General features: G+C 37.1%; 1 protein-coding gene across 3 annotated transcripts in view; it reads left to right on the top strand.

The window, feature by feature from the left end:
• Positions 1-22,205, top strand: part of rbfox3a (RNA binding fox-1 homolog 3a) — a 553,817-nt gene that overhangs the window by 76,682 nt on the left and 454,930 nt on the right. For all 3 annotated transcript variants that reach the window (XM_028041392.1, XM_028041391.1, XM_028041387.1), the window contains one exon: positions 14,558-14,671. The gene's annotated coding sequence lies outside the window, so the exon portion shown is untranslated. The remainder of the gene's footprint in view (positions 1-14,557; positions 14,672-22,205) is intronic.

Here is a 22,205-nt window from a genome sequence, read left to right as displayed (position 1 = left end):
GGGTGACCAAGGTTCCATCACTATGTGACAGCTGGTCAGCAAACCTGGCAAACATGATTGACATGGCAGCACTGAATGCACATGTGCTTTATCAGGCATGCATTGGGGTGCAGGAGAGACGGGTGGACTTCTATTTTACTGTCAGTCCTGCACTTTATATTTAGATTTATATTCATATTTTATACTGTATTTTATTTTACTCACATTGGAACCTCAAACATTATCCTGAGCCGTATGCAACGAAATTTCGTTCTGTATACACCCTGTGCATTGAAAATGACAACAAAGTCAGTCTCCCTCCTAGTGTTTTAACACTAGCATGCCAGAGAATTTCGACCTCCCCCTGTAGTCCTGAAAGAGAGACAAAATACACTGAGTCCAAAATGCAAAAAGCTGATGATTCCAGTAATGGCCTTATTTACATAACTAAGGCGCCTCTTCACACCCTCTCTTGGAGGGCCAAACTGGCCCCTCTCTGGTACCTGGACAAAGATTCCCATTTTGGGATTCTTTGGTAGTTCTAGTGCTAATTAAACTCCATGGATTGTTCCTCCTGATTCAGAGTGCGGTATAATTCTGCAAAGTGTCTGAGACCGAGCGTAATTCAGAACTTTGCCCAATTATTTAGCAAACCCTGCAAGGAGGCTTAAAAGTTGAGAAATCTGGTGCAATTTAACCCTCAGGTGTAAAACACCCACCTGGTTCTGACCGGGCCCAACCGCACAATGGCTTCTGGAGGTGCAGAAGGGTCACCTGTTTAGTGTATTTAAATTTTTATTAGGAATCATTCATACATCCATCATTCTCTTTATAACAGTAGAGATACAAGATTCAGATTCCAATTAGACATACATATTTGTTTATGAATAAATATTTAGCTCAGAATCAAATGACTGAAGAGTTGAACCATAAAGAGACAAAAGAAAACAGAAAACCTCTGACATGTACATTAGAAATTAATCACATTTCCAAACATCAAAAATTGTCTCATTTATCAGGAACACACAAATCTTATGTTTAATTTTCTTCATCTGTAAGATTTGCTACTTTAACAAACAAAATGAAGTCCAAACTTCCTCAGCTTTCTCTTGTTTCCTTTTCTGTATGTAAATACTATAGAAAAAAGTTATTTCAATTAAAAATATATATATTTATATAATTCAAAATTTAATAAAGATTTTCCTCTTAATTATTTTGTTGAATTATAAAATTACCCTTTAAATATTAAAAAAATAAATGTCCAATTTTATCTAAATGATCACACATATCGCTGTCAGCTGTCAGTAGCAGGAAGGCAAAGTGGGACTTTTAAGGAGAAAAATGTAAAAACCAAAGTACAGAAATGATGTGGAAGAGAAGAGCAACTCTGCATTGTCTGTTTTTTTCAACTAAATATAATCTTAACATAAGCAATGCATAAGTTTACGTTTATCGTAAATGTGTAAACAAATGTTATTTTTAAAAATGTATGTATAGCATAGTTATTTTAACTTAAAGAAACTAAGATGAGAATTCTTTTAATTAAATTTGTTCCGGAACTTCAGTTTGTTCCTGAGTCTTTTTATTTAACCTCTGCCAGGTAAAAACACACTTTTTCTTTTGTTTTGATGCTTTTGTAATTTAAAGACCTCCTGTCAGTAAAGGTGGTTTTCTGTCTCATTTGATCAAAATGTAAACAGGTAAAATAAACAACTGGAAGTAGCATCACATTCTTCACACGAACTTGTACAAACAATCTTCTATTTTAGCTATTTAGATCAAGAACTGTCAAAAAATACTTCAGAGACAATTTCCATTATCTTAGGTATTCATCATTGCTGTGAAGTGTTAAATTACTTCACTTTGTACAAATAAAACATATATGTTTAACTTGTGTGACAGTAAATCAAAAAGTAATAATTATTAAACTTCTGTCCTTTTGCTGGATAAAAGATCTTTAAATCAACCTTAAGTCTTCAGTAAAGCTGAAGATTATAGCTATAATAATATTAGTTATAGATAGTTTGAGTGCAAATCAAATGTTTGGATGCTTTTTCACTGAGTTTATCCATTTTTTTCTTTTTAAATGTATATTTTTTTGCCTTGAGATGGCAGCAGAAATAGAAAAAACCTAAAATAATGAGCTGTAAGTGTTTGTTCTGTCATTACATAGTCACAGTGTTATGACTGATCGCTCTCTGTATATTTGCTTGGTACAAAGGTCATTTAAAATGGCCAAGATTGCTTCAGAAATGAGGCCAAAGCTCACTCGCATCCCCCAGCTGCACACTTAATTGAACAAAAGGCCCAGATGTAATTATACTGAGATCCACTGGTGCTGTAATGATGTGGCAGCGGTATTGATCAGCTTATTAACTTACACATTCACACAGTCCAGGCTTCAGCTACAACCTGTGGAGCCTTCAGTCTGTTACTGGGTTATTTAGTTTAAAGTTCCTGCTTTTTAACTTGGACTTAAGTGAAATTATTTGGCAGTTTTAGATCTCTTTTAGTGACAACTTCATCATGACTGGAGCTGATCCCAGTTTGTTGGCTGAACAAGGGTCATACATGTCAAAGTTTGGATCTTTTTGACATGTTCTCATCACTTTTGTTTTCATCTTTATTAGTACGTTCTTGGAGAGAACTGGAAGAAGACATTTTTTATTTTATGTTTTTTTTTTAAGTATCTGATCGAGACTTGGTGTTGGCAGATAATTTAGGATTGAGAAACTTTGATATGGAATTGGTGGGAAAAAAACTTCCCAGACTGGGTAGTGAAAAAGTCGGATATTGACTGCTTGCATGTTATTGTTTAACTAAAACTTTTTCTTGACCTTATTATCTAGTTGTCATAGATTTGACAATTAGTAGGAAAGCACTGCGTCCCTTTCAAATCTTTGGATTTAAGATTTAGCGTGTTATATTGATAATGGACAAAATGCTAGTCATGTTTGGTGATCAGCTTTTTGCCTTCCAGCAGAGAGACAGAGGTGGGATCACAACATGTTGCGCTGCAGGAGGAACATTGGTGGGATATGGGTAAAAACAACTGATTTGGAGGAATTGACGCTCCTGCATAAAACAGTTGGAATGTTAGGAAATAATTAGCCTGACTGTTCTGGAGGTTGAGATGAACCAGCCCTGTAATCCAGCTCAGGTGGAGCTGACTTTTGCGTCTACTTAAACTATTTCCCCCTTTCTGTGTGGGTGTGCCAAGGCTGCAGCTGCCTTCTCGGTGAACCGTTTGCCTTCTCGGTAAAATTTCAACCTGCGGCTCATGTTGCAGCGTTTATAAACAGCAGAACTGCATCATGTTGCAGAGATTGGTTTCTTCTGGGCAGCACCACCAGCAGCAGCCTTTGTTTTCTTGTTGCTAAGTGCCCAAGAAGTGGAAGAGTCGTCTCTTATGTGTAATGCAAAAGAGATTACACAACCTCAGCTGTGTGTTTGTGTGGGCGTTGCCTTGGATGAGAACAGTACTTTGTTGATGAAAGTCGCTCAGAAATAGCAGCGATGTCTGACAGAGGAGTTGGACTGAGGAGATGGATGTTCCCTTTTTAACCCACACTCCTACCAAGTCTGTTCTCGCTCTGGAAAAGCCTTTGACTTTTTGTTCTTGTTTTGACCGTACACACACAAACGCACGCGCACACGCCGCGTTTCTGATGTTGTAAACCAAAATCCAAGCATTAGGTCTCTGACAAAGACTTGGAGAAGGGTATTAATCACATGACCACAGTTCACTGAACTCTACCTTGAAATATGAGACTCATTTCTCCGGGATAATCAACTTACGGGGTGAAAAAAGTCAGATATTTCACCTTGAAATGTTTCATAACTCGCCTGCAGGATCTTTAAACGTGCCACGCTCAACCCTCTGATTATACAGACCAAAAGAAAACAAATGAAATAACAGCTGAAAGTCTGCAGCGCTGCTTCTCTCTGCGTGTGCCAGCAGGAAAATGAATAAATATACATCAAAGCTTATATTAATTATAACATAGTTTTTGAGCTGACAGCAGATGGATTATATTGGTTTTGTTTTGGCCAGTTTTTGCCTGCCTAACTGAGCATCCTCTTTCAAGAATGATAATCAATCACCAGCAATGTGGGCCAACTTCATAAAACTCATCAGAGACGTTTCTGTACATCTTCCTAAAAGTGCCGCGTTCTGACAACGAGCTGCTTGGCATCACTTCTCATCGTTACGTTGTGCTTTCTAGAACAGGGTGTCAAACGCAGTTTCATTGTGGACCATATATCAAAAATCTAAATGTTGGTTGTGCCAGAATGTATTGATAAAACCCACCAAACTGTTTAAATCCCTACAGGATTTTGTGATTGTTTTTGTGGTTTTTTTGTTATCAAAATCACAGATTTTTGGTGCTAATTTAGAAATATTTGTAGGAACCTTTTACAATACTTGCGCTAAAATATGATGTTAAATTTGACTTTTTGTTACTCACTATTGATATACAGTATATATAACTATAACGGGACATCAAGTCAGGCTGAGGCAGCAGTCACTTAAACCCAATGTTTTAACAACTTTTAGGAGAAAAAGTTGCAGCTAAAGGCAGAAGTTGTTCTGCTTTGGTATTTTCTAATAAAGTTGTTTTGATAACTTTTTTCTCTCTATTCCAGGTCGGATATTAGCTGCTTATAAGGTTTCCACAGAACTGCTAACTCTGTGTGTGCACAGGAGTCTTTTAAAGGACTTTGAGAAGTGCAGATGCCATTTTTTTTACCTGCAGTGCTGCATCATAGCCTCTGCAACCTAATGTCGAAGGTGTTATATAACGCTTTATAAGGCTTTATGTGCTCCAAATCATATCTGTGTGTTTAAAAATGAAGTTGACAAATCTCCCTCAAGTTTAAGTGCAGTAGATTGTTCCCTAACTCAAAAGATAAACATCCTCCACATTGTTCATTAGTTTGGGATATCCCAATTACTTGGAGAGACTTGAGGGTAAAAACTGACTATGCATGAAGGTGGTTTGATGTTAGAGGTCAGAGTGGTTCCCTGATGGTTCCACGTCCTCGTGCTGAGTAAAGCCTCCCCTGTCACCTCCACTGTTTCTTTCTCCTCAAACAGCACTCTGCATTCAATCGTTTCAGGGGAAGCTGTGCCCTTCCTACCAGCCTACTGATGTTTAATTCATCCCCAGACGCCCGGGGGACACTCGTAACAACAACCACCAAAAAAACGAAGACAAAAGGGAAGAGAGGGGGAGTGAAAGGGAAGAAAGATGTTAGAATTAAATGTTTGCTCTGCATTTGCTATTGGCAAGTGTGTAATGAATGAAGGGCCCAAAACAAGACCAAGGAGACTTGAGGCATCCGAGAGGAAGCATGGGGGATGGAAGGCTGCGAGGACAAATAAATCCAATTTCCTTGTTGTGACTGGCTTCAGGGTGCAGGTGAGGGCGGCGGGGATGCTGCTGGACACCTTGACGTGCTCGCTCTTAATCAGAGGTTGATTAGGCGCTCTTTCAGAGCCATGGATTAGCGGGCTCCCCTCGGACGCTGCTAAATTGGTCGGATGGGAGAGAAGGCAGCGCGTTTAGCACCACTGTGGCAACTTTTGATGTGTCAGTCAGGGAGTCTGGCATGGTTTGCTTTTATTGACCTTCCCATTCTTGATTTGTGACGGATCCCCCGGTGCCGGGGAAGGTGGAAAGTGCTTGGGAGGTGGGCGAGGTTAGAGAGAGACCGGGCTTTTTGTAGAATTTCCACGTTGTGCTGATCCGGGAGAAGCGGCCACATGCTCTCCTGTGATTCATAACAATAAAGGAAGGAGGCAGGACGGCGACTGAAACCCTCTGAAGATTATTGCTGTCATTTCTGCTTTGAAAGCAAATTTGGCAGAAAGTCCCTTGCAGAACTTTTTATTGGAACTTTTTCTTTTTGTTTAATCATGGAAAGAAAAGTATGCATGAGATATAATGCAAATTAGCTCCTTATCAGTTTCTAAAACACTTTTCCCCCCAAAACTGGTGCAACTTGGGTAAAGCTGGATCTGAACGAACCGCAAGAACTCTGGAACAATTTTCTTTAGTCGGATGAAACCAAAGTAGAGAGGTTGGGCCATGACGCTCAGCACAAATATCTTATATCAAAAGTAAAACACAGTTTTTGAAAGGGACGTTAAATTTAGCTGCAATTCAATTTTCCCCAAGACGTCGTGGTAGCAGTTTGTCTTGCAGCGGATCTGAAGAGGCCTCTGACTGAAGACCTTTGCTACAAGAGAGTCTGATGACTGTCATGACATGCTAACAGCTGAATAGCTAAGCAGCAGATATTCAGAGACGATACGCAAGAAAGAGGAGATGATTTTAAATAATTAATTCCTTAATATTGATGAAAAAGTTCTTGCTCCATTGGCAGATTATTTCACTTACAACAAGACATTTTTACCATAAGAGAAATAATCTGCCAGTGGAGCAAGTACTGAAAACAAGCTCCAATAACTTGCTAAAAAAGATACTTGTAAGTTACTTTTGTTTTATTTGAAGAAATTTGCGCTGGAAACTAGACCAGAAATAAGATTTTGTGTTTTTGAAGTGCAGTTTCACCGTTTAGTTCAGGTGCGTAGGATCCAAAAATTGCAGGATTTTATCCCTTGAGTTATGCGGTTTGAGATCACTGTTCTAAACACAGCAGCAAATCTGCATCAGAATGGTCCAGTCAAAGTCCAGACCTCAATCTGTGCAGCAGATTGGACGAACCAAAGTGGTAGATGATAACCTAAAATCCAAAGAATATTTTTTCTTGCTCTCTGTTTACAGTTGATGGTTTTTCTGGAGTAACCCCGCCGTCGCCCCCTCTCAGCCATACATACACGTTTGTGTCATTTATGGATTTCTGGTTAATCACGGTCTGCTGCTTTTTCTGCTGTCAGGGCGCTTTGCAACCCCTTCACAGAAGGAACGGCATTATTCATGTTGTGGTGCCACAGCTATTAATGTAATGAGTCAGGCTGTTAATGTGATCCAGACACAAAGGTGTTCTCTCAACCTGAGCTTTTTTTTCCCACCTGCAGACAGGAGACCTCTGCGCCCTACATAACAACGATGTGATGTGTCATCGCTGATTTATTTTGCCCTTGAACCTCCTAGTGATGGCACCTAGTGGGATAGCCTTTAAAAGAAAAGCCCAGAGATGAAATGAATGCTCCGTTCCAAACTACTGAGAGACATGCGCTAAAGCTAAAGGGTTTTAGAGGGAGTGCTGTAATCTAAAATGTGCTATATTTCTCCCACATAGCGCCAGCTCTGGGATGGGCTGATCAGATAGCCTGAGATTAATCTGACTTGACCTGTGAGCAGCAGTCACTGCCTTCTGCGTCGCCGGCCATGAGAGGAATTTGCAATAGATTCCACAAAGATAGAAATCAATTTGAATTCAGCTGAGGCTCCTCACAGCGATAAGGCGTTGCCACACCTACATGCGGACGCTCAAATTTCATAATGAATAGATAAGGATTAATGTAATTTCAAACTGTCACCTCCTGCCAGACGGGATGTCACGAACGGCTTATCGTCGTGGCCTGATTTTTATTTACATCCAGCAGCATAAACAGCCCAGTTTATTCAGGACCTCGCCATAAACATGGCTCCATGGTAACCAACCTCAGTGTTTAAAGGAGCCTTATTAACTCTGGGCAGATCCACATGTATTTAATGTTTGCTTACAATGCAGCAAATATCCACCGTGTTTACTGTGAGGTCATTTGGTGCACTGCAAAAACACAAAATCTTACCAAGTATTTTTGGTCTAATTTCTAGTGCAAATATCTTGATAAACTTGATATTTGACAAAACTAACTTACAAGTAACTTTTCAGCAAGAGATGGAAGCTTGTTTTGAGTCAATAATTTCTTAGTATTGATAAAATATTATTTTCACCGGCAGATTATTTCACTTATAACATGGGAAAATATCAGGCTTTAAGGAAAATAACCTGTCAGTAGAACTAGCCCTTTTTTAAAATCAATATTAAAGTATTATTAACCATTATGTTTCCTTGAGCAGGTTTTTATAGGTCTAGGGTTTATTTGAAACATGTTTATCACATTTTTTGCACAAAATCATTAGTGAGGTGTTTTAGGGCCTCTGTCACCAACTTAGCCTTTATACCCACACATGAAAATGGCTGACGCAATTATACAACCTTACATCTTTGAAAAGCATTGGTAGAGCCTCCTGTGCAACTAACAAGAATACAGCAAGTGGGACTCTGGATGGAAGGTCGATAACAAAACACTTGTCTTTTCATTGCCATTGTACAACGCATACAGCGGTAAAAGCAGCTTACCAAACATGCTGGATCTCGGTTTGGGTTGCTACGTACCGGGCAGAGTTCCATTCTGCTTGCTAGGTAACTGACTGGGCTTTGCTGGGGTTGCTAGGTGAAAGGCAGTTCCTGCTGATTTATGACGATAGGTTCTGGAGGTTTTTGAAGCTGTTATTTTCCAGACACCAAAAAACATTAACTTATTGCCAAAAACCCCCTGAGTGTTTTGATTTTTGTTTTATTTGAAGCACTTTGGCTGTTTTTAAATGCAGCAGAAACCTAAATGGATGTACAAAAATGTGAATTTAGCATAAAAGCCCATTTCAAACAAGCTCCTACGTCCTGGTGAAAAGTTACTTGTAAGTCAGTTTTGAGTTATTTCAAGGGTACTGAGATATTTGAACATGAAACTAGACAAAAATACTAAGATTTTATTTTTGCAGTGTAATTATGGGTTGGTTGAGTGATGAAGACGAGGTCGGTCTTCCAGAGGGGCAGAGCGTTGGTCCAGGTTAATAGGTGTCCTCCTGGGAGAGATTAGCAGGAGTTAAAGAAGGTAAAGAGGGAGGCATTAAAATTCAGTCTGATAATGTCAAATACTTTAAAGCCTATCTTTTATAATCTCATTGTCACGGGCCATTTACAAGTTCTCGGTCCAAAGCTTTATGAAGTTCCCTGAGCAGGCATTAAAAAAAGCCAGAATTTCTTTGAAAGAACATTTCATTTGAGCTGGATTCTGCAGCACCGTCCATAAATAGCCAGCCATCTGTTTCCTGCTTCTGCAGCAGCCAAACACCGAGCAACAAAACATTCTCAAACTGAGTTTTGATCGAGGAACAAAGGAGGACCGAAAGGGCTGTGCAGCACTGTCACTGAAGCTCCTGTTGGACCAGAACCCAGCCAGGTGTCCAGCTTCTGAAAGCCAGCGCAGGCAGGCAGGCGGGAAAGTCTCTGTTTAGAAGGGGAATGCCACTTGTAGTGGAGTGGACCTGTGATCGATTGGGATGTGAAGTGGCTTAGCCGTACCTCTGTGTGTCAATAGCTTCACCCTCTCCCTTCAACCCTGCGATAAAACAGAGGCTCTCGGTACTAAACCTCAGCCAGGTTCACCGCTAAACCTGTCTGCATGCTCATATTTTCATCTCTGGGTGTTATGTTGTTGTTGTTGTTTTTGGAGCTTATTCAGCTGATGACACGATCCTTGGAGACAGTAACAGCTGAAGTGACGACACATTAGGATGCAGACCACAGCCACCTGGATTGAGACGAGGTTTTAATTGGCTTCATATCAGGGTTAGATAGCAATGCTGTTGACATTTGATTAGAGGAAAAAAATAAAAGAACAAGGTGACTTGATATCGTAGTGATAAGCAAAAATCACAACCCGATCACATCAATACTTTCCTCAGGAGCACGTCGGTGTCTAACCTTGTAACCAATGACAGTGGTTTTGTTGGCTCACTGGGAGTTTTTCCACAGAGCATGCTTCGTCATTTATTGCTGTGTGCAGCATCTGTTTTCCTTACAATCATTTCTGTTGCTCCTGAAACCCTGTTGACCTACAGGTCCAGCCGCATAAATACATTTCTGAAGCATTGATGCTGACTATTTTACAGCTTTCCAAATCCCTCCATCAGCTTTTCAAATTAAAGGTCACCTCTAAGCAGCACTTAATAGCTTTGTGCCTGTTTCTCTGGCAGCTGTGCAGGGTTTTTAGAATCTAAATGGTAAGGTTCAACACACACATTTTCAAATATTAGTATAGAATAGTTGTTGATCCATATTCCGCCTTTTTCATCTGTCCTGGTTCGGAACTGACTTACTTTAAACACCAGTGTTGCAGTCTGTTAACCCCAAAAAAAGTTTTTTTAACTTTAATGTGACAAAGTTCTGCAGACTTTGAGATTTTCTAATTTCAACAAGCTCCTCCTAATTCATCTTACTCAAGAAAACATCTGCCATGAATAAATGGGTCAGTCTCCATTGTAAAGTTTTATTTATTTTGTTTTTTAGGTGTATGCATCAAACAAAGACAGCATTTTAAAGTAGCAACTCCTAACGTATCTGCAGTTTGTATAATGAGACCTACTTTGTATTATACTTCACATTGGTAATTTATTGTATTTTTTCCCTTTGTTTTAAATCATGTTAACTTCATGAGTCTTAAAAATGTACCGAAAAATACTGAATTATTGGTCAATTACACGTTGTTGTGTATTTCATTTTTGTTTTAAGAACACTTTGTCAAGATAAATATCTATAAGCGGCATGGATAACCTGACGTGATCAGCTCAGAATAAATATTTAGTAAGAAGTAAAAAGGTAAAGATCAGTTTGAAATTATTTTGAATGAAATTTAAAATACTTTGATACCCAAAGTAAAATGATGAAACTAATCATGAAAAACTGTTTATCAAATACACCTGCTATACATCAATATAATTCCATATACACAACATTCATTGAATTTCATTACAGAAAGAGAAGCTTGTTAGTTAATTATGTTTTGTGTTTGGTATGTGCAAGAAAGACCAAATAACTGCAATCTAGAATAAAAGAGAAAAAAAGTCGTTTTGTTATCTAGCAGTAAATAAAAGAAAAGAACTAACACAGTGGCTAACTCGGTTAGCACAAAGCAGTTTATGACAGTAGTATGTGTGTTATGTAATTCAAAAATGCATTGAAGTATTTCATTTCCCTGTCAATGTCATCGTTTTTGTATTTTATTTTGTATTTTATTTTGAAATGCACCATAAGCTTTTCTGTTGCTTCACCATCCTCCCTCGGTGCTATCTGCATGAAAGTAAGTTTGTTGCTGCATTATATTACGTATATTTTCGTCAATTTAAAATACGTATTCCATGTATGTTGGAATGTATGCTAAGAAAATATTTTTAAAGTGTCACAGTGTGGTTTTTGCCAAATTTATTTGGCTAATGAAAGGTTTAGGGCGCCCTGATTTGAATTCGGCTAGCTAAATGTATGCTAATTTGTAGCGGCCATTTTGTAACGTCACTTTTTTGTTCTAGAGTCAGGCTGCGCGTTGTGTGCATGTTAAGACTAAAATTGTGATTTTTTTCGTCTATGACAGACATGCTTATCTTGTCTAACGGTGTAGAATATGTTTTTTTTTTTACATTGTGTTAACGTGAAAAGCTATAAAAGCCCATTTCTGCCACTCTGAAAAAAAGCTTGGCTATAGGTTGTAGGCGTTACAATAATATTTTGTATATATTAATATTTATGCTTGTCATTTTTGGATTACAGTCAATTTTGTCAAAGAAGCAAATGTCAGTGCATATAATTTGTGTCGTGTAAGTTTTAAAAATGTCTTATCTAAAGAAAATCAGGGTAGGCATGCTAGTCACTAGCCTCCAGGAAGACGGTGGTCTGAGTCTTTTTTTTTTTTTTTGCCTGAGAGTTACTGCCAGGCTCTTTGCATAATATAATATACACAGGAAGTGAGTGTCGTATTAAATTTTTGTGAACTGTAAAAATATTTGGGCACCAACATAATTTTGTGTTTCACTGTTTACCACAAAAACTTGAATTTAAGTCCCATCTCTCAGCTTTTAATTAGTGCAATGTTTTGTACTCCGTGGTCCTTGAGCCCCTTCCTGTTCTGCATGTTTTACATGTTTTCCTGCTTCAACACACCTAATTCAAATAAATGGGTCATCTCTTGGGCTTTTAATCAGGCTCTGCAGAAGTCTGATAATGATCCATTCATTTGAATCAGGTCTGCTGGAGAGGAGAAACATGCAGAATATGCAGTGTGGGAGGTCAGGATTCAGAAATACCAGATTAAAGGGTAACAACATCCAAATTTCATATGTAGAATCATGTTTTGTGATGTAAATCCTGACTGCTGTTAAAATTATGACAGATTGATTAACATTCTGCTCAGTGTAACCTCTGCCATGCTATATTGTATATATACATATATATATATTTGTTCCCTGTTCACAAGTGACACCATGTAACAGTAAAGAGTCGCTTAACAACAGGGATTGGCTGTAATTTGGTCATTTTCACTTAGAGGTTTACCCACTTTGGTTTTCAGCAATTTTTTTCACATTAATGGTTGTGTGCTAAATGAGGCTAAATACAAAGGCATGCCACTCTTATCAGGTTTATTGTTTTAAATATTTTTCAAAATTCATCCATCTGTTTCCCTGAAATCCAAAATTAAGAGACGTGAACACTTTTGGAAGCCTCTAATCATTCATCAGTCTTTGAGTATTTTTCTTGTCCCAGCTATAATTCAGAGTTGTTTAATTGTTAGTGACATGGTGACTATTAAAAAACTAGAAACAAGATGTATGAGGCTGTTCAGGAGGTCAGTGTTCTGTGGAGGGGAATAAAGTCCTTTAGTAGGAACTAGGGGCTGTGTAACATTGAAAACTTTTGCATGTGAAAAACTTAAATGTTGCACTAAAGGAAAAAAAAGAAACAAAAAATCTCTTTATGAGCTCTTTAAATTTTTAAATTATGCAAAACAGCAGGTGCTTGGTTTTACTGGGCAGAGCCAATGAACGATCCAGGGGCTTTTTTCTGTAAAATTAGCTATAAACCGGCTCCCTTAGAATCCAAAACAGAAGGAAAGTGGGTTTTTAATAAGGGTGGTGCACCATGCCATCATAACACCTAACATGTTTTTGTGTGAAAAAGGCAAACAATGCAGGAAGCTTTAATTTTATGAACAAATATTTGTTGGTTATTTCTCAAACATCAGTCCACCTTCTGATGTTTCCATGTTGAATTTGTTCCTTGTTTTAGTTCAAAGAGCGCTTTTATTGAAATATTCCCAATGCAGTTTGCTGTGAGTTTAACTCTACATGTTAATTACAGGTGTGTTGACATCGTGTCTCTTTGTGCGAACTTATCTTCGTGCCCCACAGCTCCCTCCAGTCCTACCCGAACGTCACTCTGTCTTCAGCAGAGAGCATATTAGTCTCCATGGAAACCCATTTTTACCAATACTTCATTGGCGCCAAATGACCCTGTGCCGTTACTTAGCTTCTCGCTGCTTTGTGTGGACGTGTTTTCTTTTGGAGATTAAACGTTCCAAGGCAAATTGAGGTCTTGCTGGTTTTTATCGCCTGGATATTGAATAAGCATATGTGGGAAAATACCAGAACGAGGAACAGCAACACTCAGAATAAAAGCAGATTGATGTGTTCATGCGCTTCTTGGGGGCCAGGGGATAACGAGAAGTATAATGCCAGAGGAACTGCACAATTTTATCAGGTGGAAGCAGCACGTGGAAGTTAGTGGCACAAGTAATTGGCTGTTAGGTGATATTTTACAAAAAGAATAATCTTGGGTCTGTAGTACAACATGTCATAAAGCAAAATGTTTCTTCAAATTAGTTATCAGACATTGAAGGTGCAAATTGTACAGACATACACGGTTTCAGTTGTGCCTCATACTCTTTCTTCTTCTGCATTTTGCTTGAGTTTATGTAAAATAAATCTAATTTATTCCCCAATTAGCATTTGTATTGAGGTGTCACCAATGAAGTATTCTGGAGCAACATGTAGAGTTTTGCTGGATGATAAATTGTCCCAGAGGTTATTGTGATAAATGATAATATTGTTGTTTTGAGACAATTTTAAAGTAATATAATGGTAATGACATAATATTACAAGAAGATTTAACATGAGAACGAGAAGACATTTTAAATAACCAAACTAAATAAACAAAACAACAAATAAAATAAATTATGAAGTCTTTGTAAACAAAGGGGTAGTTGAGACCAAAAAAAATGAAAACTTTAGTCATCCAGTGTTTAGTAGAACGAGAAATGATAAATCATAGAAATGGAAATTATTGAGCTTGTTTTATTTTTTCAACATGACTTGTAAAACAACAAACCGTTGGCACCAAACGGCAGCAGACCTGAAGAAAGTCCAGTGTCCCGTTTGTTGCTATTTGCCCTTTTAGCATGAATATTAATATTGGTTTTCAACTTGAAGCTTCAATTTATGGACAAAAGTAATTAAATGCTGCATAGAGGTAAAGTTTATAACCATTTATGTCAGTTTTATAGTCCTCTGTGCATAATTTATTGTTGGTAAAATGGAATATTTCAAAATTTACTTTTTTCATCACCTGTTGTCTTTACAGGGGGGATTCTAACCTCTTTTCCCCCCAATAATTACAACTATAACCATGTTTGACTTCCTGTTGCTTTTACAAGCCTGTTGTATTGAAGAATATTTGTTTTGCGGTTCCTTATGGAATATTTACGCTCTTTCCTTTCCCAAAATGTCTGCAGATAATTGCTTGGAAAGAATCACCCAGGAAGGTCAGCCAAGACTCCTGCTGTAGGTGCCAAAGTGAGATCTCCAGGACTACAATTACTCTGGCTGCAGAGCAAAGTGAATGACAGGTAGGAAATAATTCATATGAATCACCTGCTGTATTATGAATAGCCACCTGCCGAGAGGACATATCGCGGTCAGTTATCCGCAGAATTGCTTCTCAATTGCCCTTTTTTGTCATTTGTTGGTAATTGCCTTATTCTCTTGATAATATGATGAAATTAACCTCGGAACATTCCCTCCTTATGACATTTATGAGACAAGGTTGAAGTTGACGTCGTGGCAGTCACGAAATTATATTTATAGATTATTGGACTCTGATGCCGCTTGGCTTCTTGTTTGATGTCGACACTTTAGATTGGTTCTCCTCGCTGCCACTCATAAGTCACACTCTCCATTTTAACAAAACATACAACATTCAAGCCGAACGAAGGACATCCTTTGAAGAAACTCAGGATCACTCACATGCATTTTCTATTTGGGGTACATCTGACCTTGTAGTGAACAGACATAAAAGGCTGTCAGTCAAACCATCACGCCGTCTTTGTTTCCTTGTGATTGTCATTCTCTAGAGGAGTCGAGCAGTTAGAGACTTAAATCTAGCGATTCTGTGCTCCTGGCAAAATGCTTGTCTGTCCTTCTTTCTACCAAACTCAGCAACTGCCTCAGGGTAAGGTGGAAAGAAGGTGAAAACAAAAAAAAAAGGAAAAAGTTGGGGAATGGATGTTTGAGCCGTCGGAGAATGTAATCAAGTCTAGCAGATTGTTGAATAGTTCAGTTTTTTTTTTTTTCTGGATCAGTTCGATGTAACATGCCGACCTTCGAAAGATTTTCCTGTCCAACTTGTAACAATGAATGTTTGCAGTTTAGAGTCAAATGGAGAGTAAATATCTGAGTTTCTCTGAAAACCCATGCACTGGAATGGTACTGTAGCTTCCAAGCAACATGGCTTCTCTTTAAAAATGGAACAAAACCAGATGGAAAGTCAACTCTGCAGAGAGGCGCTTCAGGTTTTAAAGAAACGAGACCGGGGGACATGTTCAGGTACGCAGCGATCACACATCTTTAAGCTCCCTGGAAAAGTTTAGTTTTGGACTCCAGGAAGTGGGGTGGCTTTCGTTCAGGCTGTGGATGAAAGGGGAGCAGATTTTTATCTTTTTGGGTTGGTCATGGTGTCTCACATGCTTTTTCTGAATCTGACAGTATTCTAGCCCAGAGTGTTAAAAGAAATCTGGACTTTTATATGGACCCGTTTCAGCCTGATGTCAGACGTTTTCCTGCTGGAGAGCAAAAAGCTGCTCTCTGATGATGACTACCATCGGTGTTAGCTAAGTTCTCATTATACGCACTAAATCATAAATGGACGACTGCTATATAAAAGAAAAAGGGATGAAGTGCTTTGCTACTGATTGTCACTTTACAACCAGATAATAAGGTCAGGAAAAGTTTTATTAACGAAAACATTTGCCAGGAAGATGGAAGTAGGTCAGCTATGCTAGCTTGACTTTGATAACCTTAACATGTAGATATGGTGTGGAATTTGGTGTTCTTTGGTTCAGTTACAAAATAAAAAAGGCGAACAACACACCACTGACAGATTATCAGTGGAGCAGGTGTTTAAATTAGCTAACCTAACACTGCTTTGGTAGCTTAGCTAAAGCAGCGGTCGCTAATCTACCACAGTGATTCCTTATTAATAATCGCAAAATAAACATTAAACCTTAAAACATAAAACTGTAATGGACTGAATTTTCTGTTCTTTCTGTTGAAAATGTTTGAGTGTTTTTTGGTGTTGAATCCTAAAACATGTAGTGGCATTGTTGTTGCTGCGGCAACAAATCTGTGTGTAGCGTAGCCTTCACAGGAAGCGAGGAAAAAGCGGTTTTGAGTTGTTCTTTGATGGGTTTTCTGATTTATTGTACTCAACTCAGTCAAGATTGGGTAAAATCATTATATTTAGCTCACAATACGGGGAGATTTAAACACTCCAAATGGCAAGCAAATCACAGACATGTTCTTGTTTTAATGAAGTCAAACTAAAGAAAATCTAATCCATTTGACCAAAGTCGTCTTGCTGAAGTTGTTAATGTTGCCAGATATGTAGCTGAGAAATGGAGGTGTTTGAACCGGTAGTGCCTTTTGTATTTGATCTAATTTTAAAGATTACTGCTGTTGGTTTTGCTTTAAGCAACATCAATTTTAAACAGTGGAGAATCTTCAGGTGGCTCCTCTGTCAAACTTTTACCAGAACAGTTGAGAAATAATCTAGAACTGCCTGGTTTCAAGTGAAAAACAGATGTTAATGGTAAAATTATGTGGAATATAGGAGACATAGAAGAAATATCTGTGATATTAACATTTTTAACTGAGTTGGATCCTTTATTAGGAGTGCTACATGGGTAATATATGCAAACATAAATTACAATAATTAGTCCAATAATGTACATTTTCACACTTTTCCCACAAGTCATTATAGTCTCATTAGCTAATTTTACTCCCTCTACAAACCGTTGTCCATTTTGTTGATTACATTAATTTTTATGTACAGTCATACAAGCGCTCTTTTGCTAATTATATAAGGAAGCAGCTGTTCTAATTTAACAATATTCCTGCTTATCACTGCTTTGCTTTCAATGCTAAATTAATTTCTACAGTTGCACATTTACTTTATACTGTCATCATAATGGAGAACTTCTGGTAGCTGTAGAAATGTTTGTTTCAATGAATACTTTAATTTAAGTCATTTATTTAATTTATAAAGGTAATTTCTAACCAGATTTGCATTTATTTTGGTCATTATTAATTATTATTATTAAAGATCTGAAGAAGTAAAAGTATATTGGTTCATACTGATGTATCAAAATGTTTGCACTGGGTATATTTTCTTTGACCAGAGTAGGGCTGAAACGATTCATCGAGTAACTCGATTACAAAAAATCCTCGAGGAAATTTATCTGCCTCGAAGCTTCGCTAAATTTATTGTATTGTAATAAGCAATGCTGTTAAATACGCAGCACACTGGTCTAGCCGGAGGGTTTTTGTGTTGCACAACGCTACCACTTCCGTTAGCGCCTGGAGCACATGTGCTAAGTTTGTAGCTATGGAGGGAACTGGAGAATGCTCAGAAGGAGAACCCCGAAAGCGAAAAAATGTCAAAAGTTTGGGAACATTTTAGGCTAAACAGAAAGGACAACACAGCGCAATGCATCCACTGCAAAGCAGAATTGGCGTACCACAACAGCACGACATCAATGTTGCAGCATCTGAAGAGAAAACACCCGCTACATGCATCCAACTCGTACACGGTTGCCAACAGGTAACGTTTATGTTCTCTTTGCTAACTACGTTGTGTGATAATCTGCCATGTTATAGATGTAAATTGAGGCACATTATTTTGCTAACCTTACATCTAAACATAGCGGTTACTTAACCGGGTGTAGTGTAAATTGTATGTGAGGGTGGAACTGAGAGAAATTATGCAGGACTTAATGTAAGTTTGTTAATAAAAATACGCAGCAACAGATTACAGGCATAAGCTGAAAAGCATTTATTTATTGGTGTCTTTCCATCCTGAAAAGTTACAGTCTTTTCTTCTCGCTACTGTTATGTATGAATTAGAAATGTTTGATTAATATTTTTTGTAGTAATTCTATATTTGTTTATACCTAAGCAATCAAGAATAAATAATAGCATCGTTTTAATAAAAATAGCAACATTTTTGCATTTTATTATGACTAGTTAAGGCTGCAGAACTCTGTACAAACTCAAACCTTTACATTTTGAGTAAGTTTATTTTTTTCCTAACATATAGATTACATTCTGTTTTCCAATACATAAAAAAAACATTTCACTGCATTTAGATTTTTCTGTGATGGTTAAAAATAATGCTTTTAATTAAAGCATCCTCAAAACTCACACATAAATGAAAGCCTTAAATCCATAAATAAAATAAAACTGAAACTAAAGCTGCTATCATGGCAGATGAGCTGTCAGTGCAGATTCCAACTTAATAATATTAAATGTTATAATATCCAAATTAGTGCACTTGAAATATATTTAATTCATAACAAGGAATAAACAAATAATCATTACATTGTGCTTCTTTTCAGTGAACCGAAGAGTCATACGTTGGACAGCTTTGTTCAAAGGCTTCCAGGATGTTCGGTTGTTCAAGCAGCTGAGTTCACAAACAGCATTTTAAATATGATCATCACAGACATGCGACCGCTGTATTCTCTGGTTGCCTTAACTTTTCTATTTAAAGCTAATGAATATTTTTTTACTCTTTTGTGTTAGCACTGAAAAAAGCAAGGAATTTGTTGCACCTTAGACTTAAAATATATTGTATAAAATGCAGTATTTACTATTTTGTCTAAACTTGTTTTATTTTTAAATCAAGTATTTTCTTTATCTATCTTTTCTGTTTGAACTTTAGAACAAAAAAGCAAGAGATTTGCTGTACTACTGATTTGAAACTTTACTGGAGGTTTAATGTTATTGCGTTATTATCAATAAAATGTTAGAGTTAAATGAGTTGTTTACTTAGTTCTTTTACGTGTATGTGTATTACTCACTGAAGATAAATACATAAACTAAAAGCTGGAGTATAGACATTTTTATAAGCATATTTGTGAGCCTGCCACTTTATTATCTGAATATAATTTAATATCTTAGTATAACTTTTCTTCAGGTTAAAGCAAACTACTACAAGTAAACTTTCTAAACTACAAACATTTAACTGTTAGGGATGCTCAAAAAGGAGATATTGGACTGATCTGGACTAACTGGTGTTATTGCAGATTTGCCAATAGTTTATTTTATAAATTTTTTTTATCCGATTACTCGATTAATCGTAAGAATAATCGATAGATTACTCGATTACTAAAATATTCGTTTACAACAGCCCTAGACCAGAGTCTGATTGGTGTTCAAAATAGTGACTTCCTTAGTTTTTTCCCCTCTGCATTAGAAATATGGCTATATGACTTCAAGAAAATAATGCAATATTAGCTTTGATTAACCCATATTTTCCTGACTTGTCTTTCCTTACCACGTCCCCTCCAGACTCTTTGATCTCTGCCATTAAGGACAGTTGGCAGAATGCATCATTGATATGCAGAGCGTGAATACAGGACACGTAAAATATGGTTTGCTGCCAATTACTGCATCCAAACAGTCTGCTGCATACATTGATATTGCGATTCAAAATAGGACTCGGCTCTAATTAAATGTTTTAAAACAAAGAATTCCCATTTGCAATCCATAACTGCATCATAAAACAGCTGATGCAATGTTTTGATTCATAAAAGGGAATAAGCTTTTGATTCCTTTTATTTTCTCTTAGGAATGGCATATTTTAATATTCCTACACAAGAAAAAATATAGATCTGCTGATACGATTTCTGATCGGTGCCTTGCCAGATATAAGCTCTTAACTTTGATTAAAAAGTCTTGTTGTTGCTCTTTACTGGCGAGGAATGCTTTTCATTTCTACACATTGATTAGACGGTTGGAAAAATCAGTTTGGATGAAGTAAGTGTTTTTCTACTATAAAATAGAAAAGTATAACCTTTGTCCTTTTGAAACTTGTTTTAAAAATTGGTTTTCATGTTAATATCCCAAAACATGCTGCACTTGTTGCAGTAATCAAGTTAGAAATGATTCTGTTTCTATAGCTGCACATAAATGCATGTTAATTAATTCAGCCTCTATTTAAAGTCAGGATGTGTCTGTGTGAGAAATCCTCATAATGAGAGAAAGATCTGGTCTAAAATGATCAAATAACCGTTGGAACACTACCTGCTAAAACCTGCTAAAACAGCTGGAAGAAAAGAAGTGTGAAATTAAAGGGTGAAAAGAAGTGAAAGATGATTCTGTTCTGCTTGTTCTTCCAGGTGTCCAGAAAGTAAAAATACATTTAATAAGTTTGGCGCCTTTTTAAAAATGGCCTTATAATTAGAATGTGACCAGTCAGGGTCCAACTGTGAGAAAAAGGAAGAAGTTTAAAGTTTCTTTGTACATTAAAAGTTGGCAGAAAGAATTTGGCTCTTTTATTTTTCTTACAGAAGGACTTCATACTCAGACTTGCAATAATAAGTCGTTTATTTTTCAGCTTCTTTTAGACACGTTTTAGTCGTTTCCAAGCCAAATCTCAAAGCTTGTGAGTCTCGAGTCTTTCGCTCCAAAGTCTAATCTGATGGCAAAATCTATGAATGCTGAACTCAAAATATTTGTAGGATCACTGTATATTCAACTGTATACGCCCAATTCATGTGTTTTTAGAGCTATTCTTAATATTTAAGAGGTGAAAAAAACAGTTCATACATCAAATTAATGGCATTTATGCACTTGATTGCAGTAAGTAAACTTAATAGTTTTTATAAAATCATGTTTATGGAACGAAATAGAGGTGCAAAAATAAATGTATTCTATAGAGAAAAACAATTCCTAGTCCTGGGATTTCTGAATAAATTAAAAATGCTCAAAAATCCATCGTCCACTGTTTATATTTTGAATAATTCTTCAATGTTTTTTTTATTTAAGAAAAAGCCATGTGGCTAAGCTAACCTAATGCTGGACAAAGCTAACCTGAAAATGGACAAACCTATTTTTGTTTAAATATAAACTGTTGTAATTTAAAACAGCATGGAACCTTGTAGGATTGTTTTAAATAAATGTTATATTTGTTTACACTGTCTGTTCCTCTGGTCAGTCTCATAATTTGGGCAGAACCTGTAGACCGTTTGAATAGAAAAATTGGTTTCTGAAATGAATCGGATTGCTAGACACGGAAAGATTCTCATCTCTATTTTTGGAGTAATTGAAGTTTTAGGGTGTGTTGTCATCCCACACTATAAAAAAAGAACAGTTAAAAACCCCAAGTTAATGGGATTTTTGCACATTACTGCAGTATGTAAATTTGACCAGAGCTTTTATCAACTCACTTGATGCGTCGATCCTCTTACAAATAACCTATTTATTAAATTAAATGAAACAAATACATGACTTGATAGTAGAAATATTCTGTTAAACTGTAAACTTTAATCCTCAGTGTTGTAGTTTAATCAAAGCCACTTGTTATGTGAGTCTTGTGGACGCAGCAGAAGGGGACATGTTTGTCGGCTGCCACACCCTATGCATTTCCATTTTCAATTATACATGTCTGCAATTGGAAATTAACACGGGGAACGTCATAAAATGCTTGATAACGGAGCTAATGCAATTACATTGGAGTGATTAAAAAAGGTTGAATAGGTGATCTATTACATTGATCTTAAATGCATTCAGATTTAATTTAATTTAGCAGTACTATAATGCTGTAGTTAAAATATGTCCTATTAGTGTTTGGAGCCTGTATGTATAACGATTAATTACTGAATAATTGTTCATGCATTTCAACACTGGCAAGCTCTGAAGGGTGATTTATTTTCTTCAGTGGCTGTACAGAGATAGGGCTTAATTACAGTGGATAGCCTTATCTCCCCTCTCTAATCCACTCTTTGGAGTCTCTGCGTTCACGCCATCTAGTCGTCGATATCATCACACTGTTGGCAGAGCCAGACGCAGAAAGCAATCCCCAATTTCTCTGTCACATTAAGGCTT

This window comes from Xiphophorus couchianus, chromosome 16, assembly GCF_001444195.1.
Source record: "Xiphophorus couchianus chromosome 16, X_couchianus-1.0, whole genome shotgun sequence".
NCBI classification, from domain to species: domain Eukaryota; kingdom Metazoa; phylum Chordata; class Actinopteri; order Cyprinodontiformes; family Poeciliidae; genus Xiphophorus; species Xiphophorus couchianus.
Note: the sequence above shows the minus strand (reverse complement) of the source record. Positions and strands in the feature narration are given on the sequence as shown.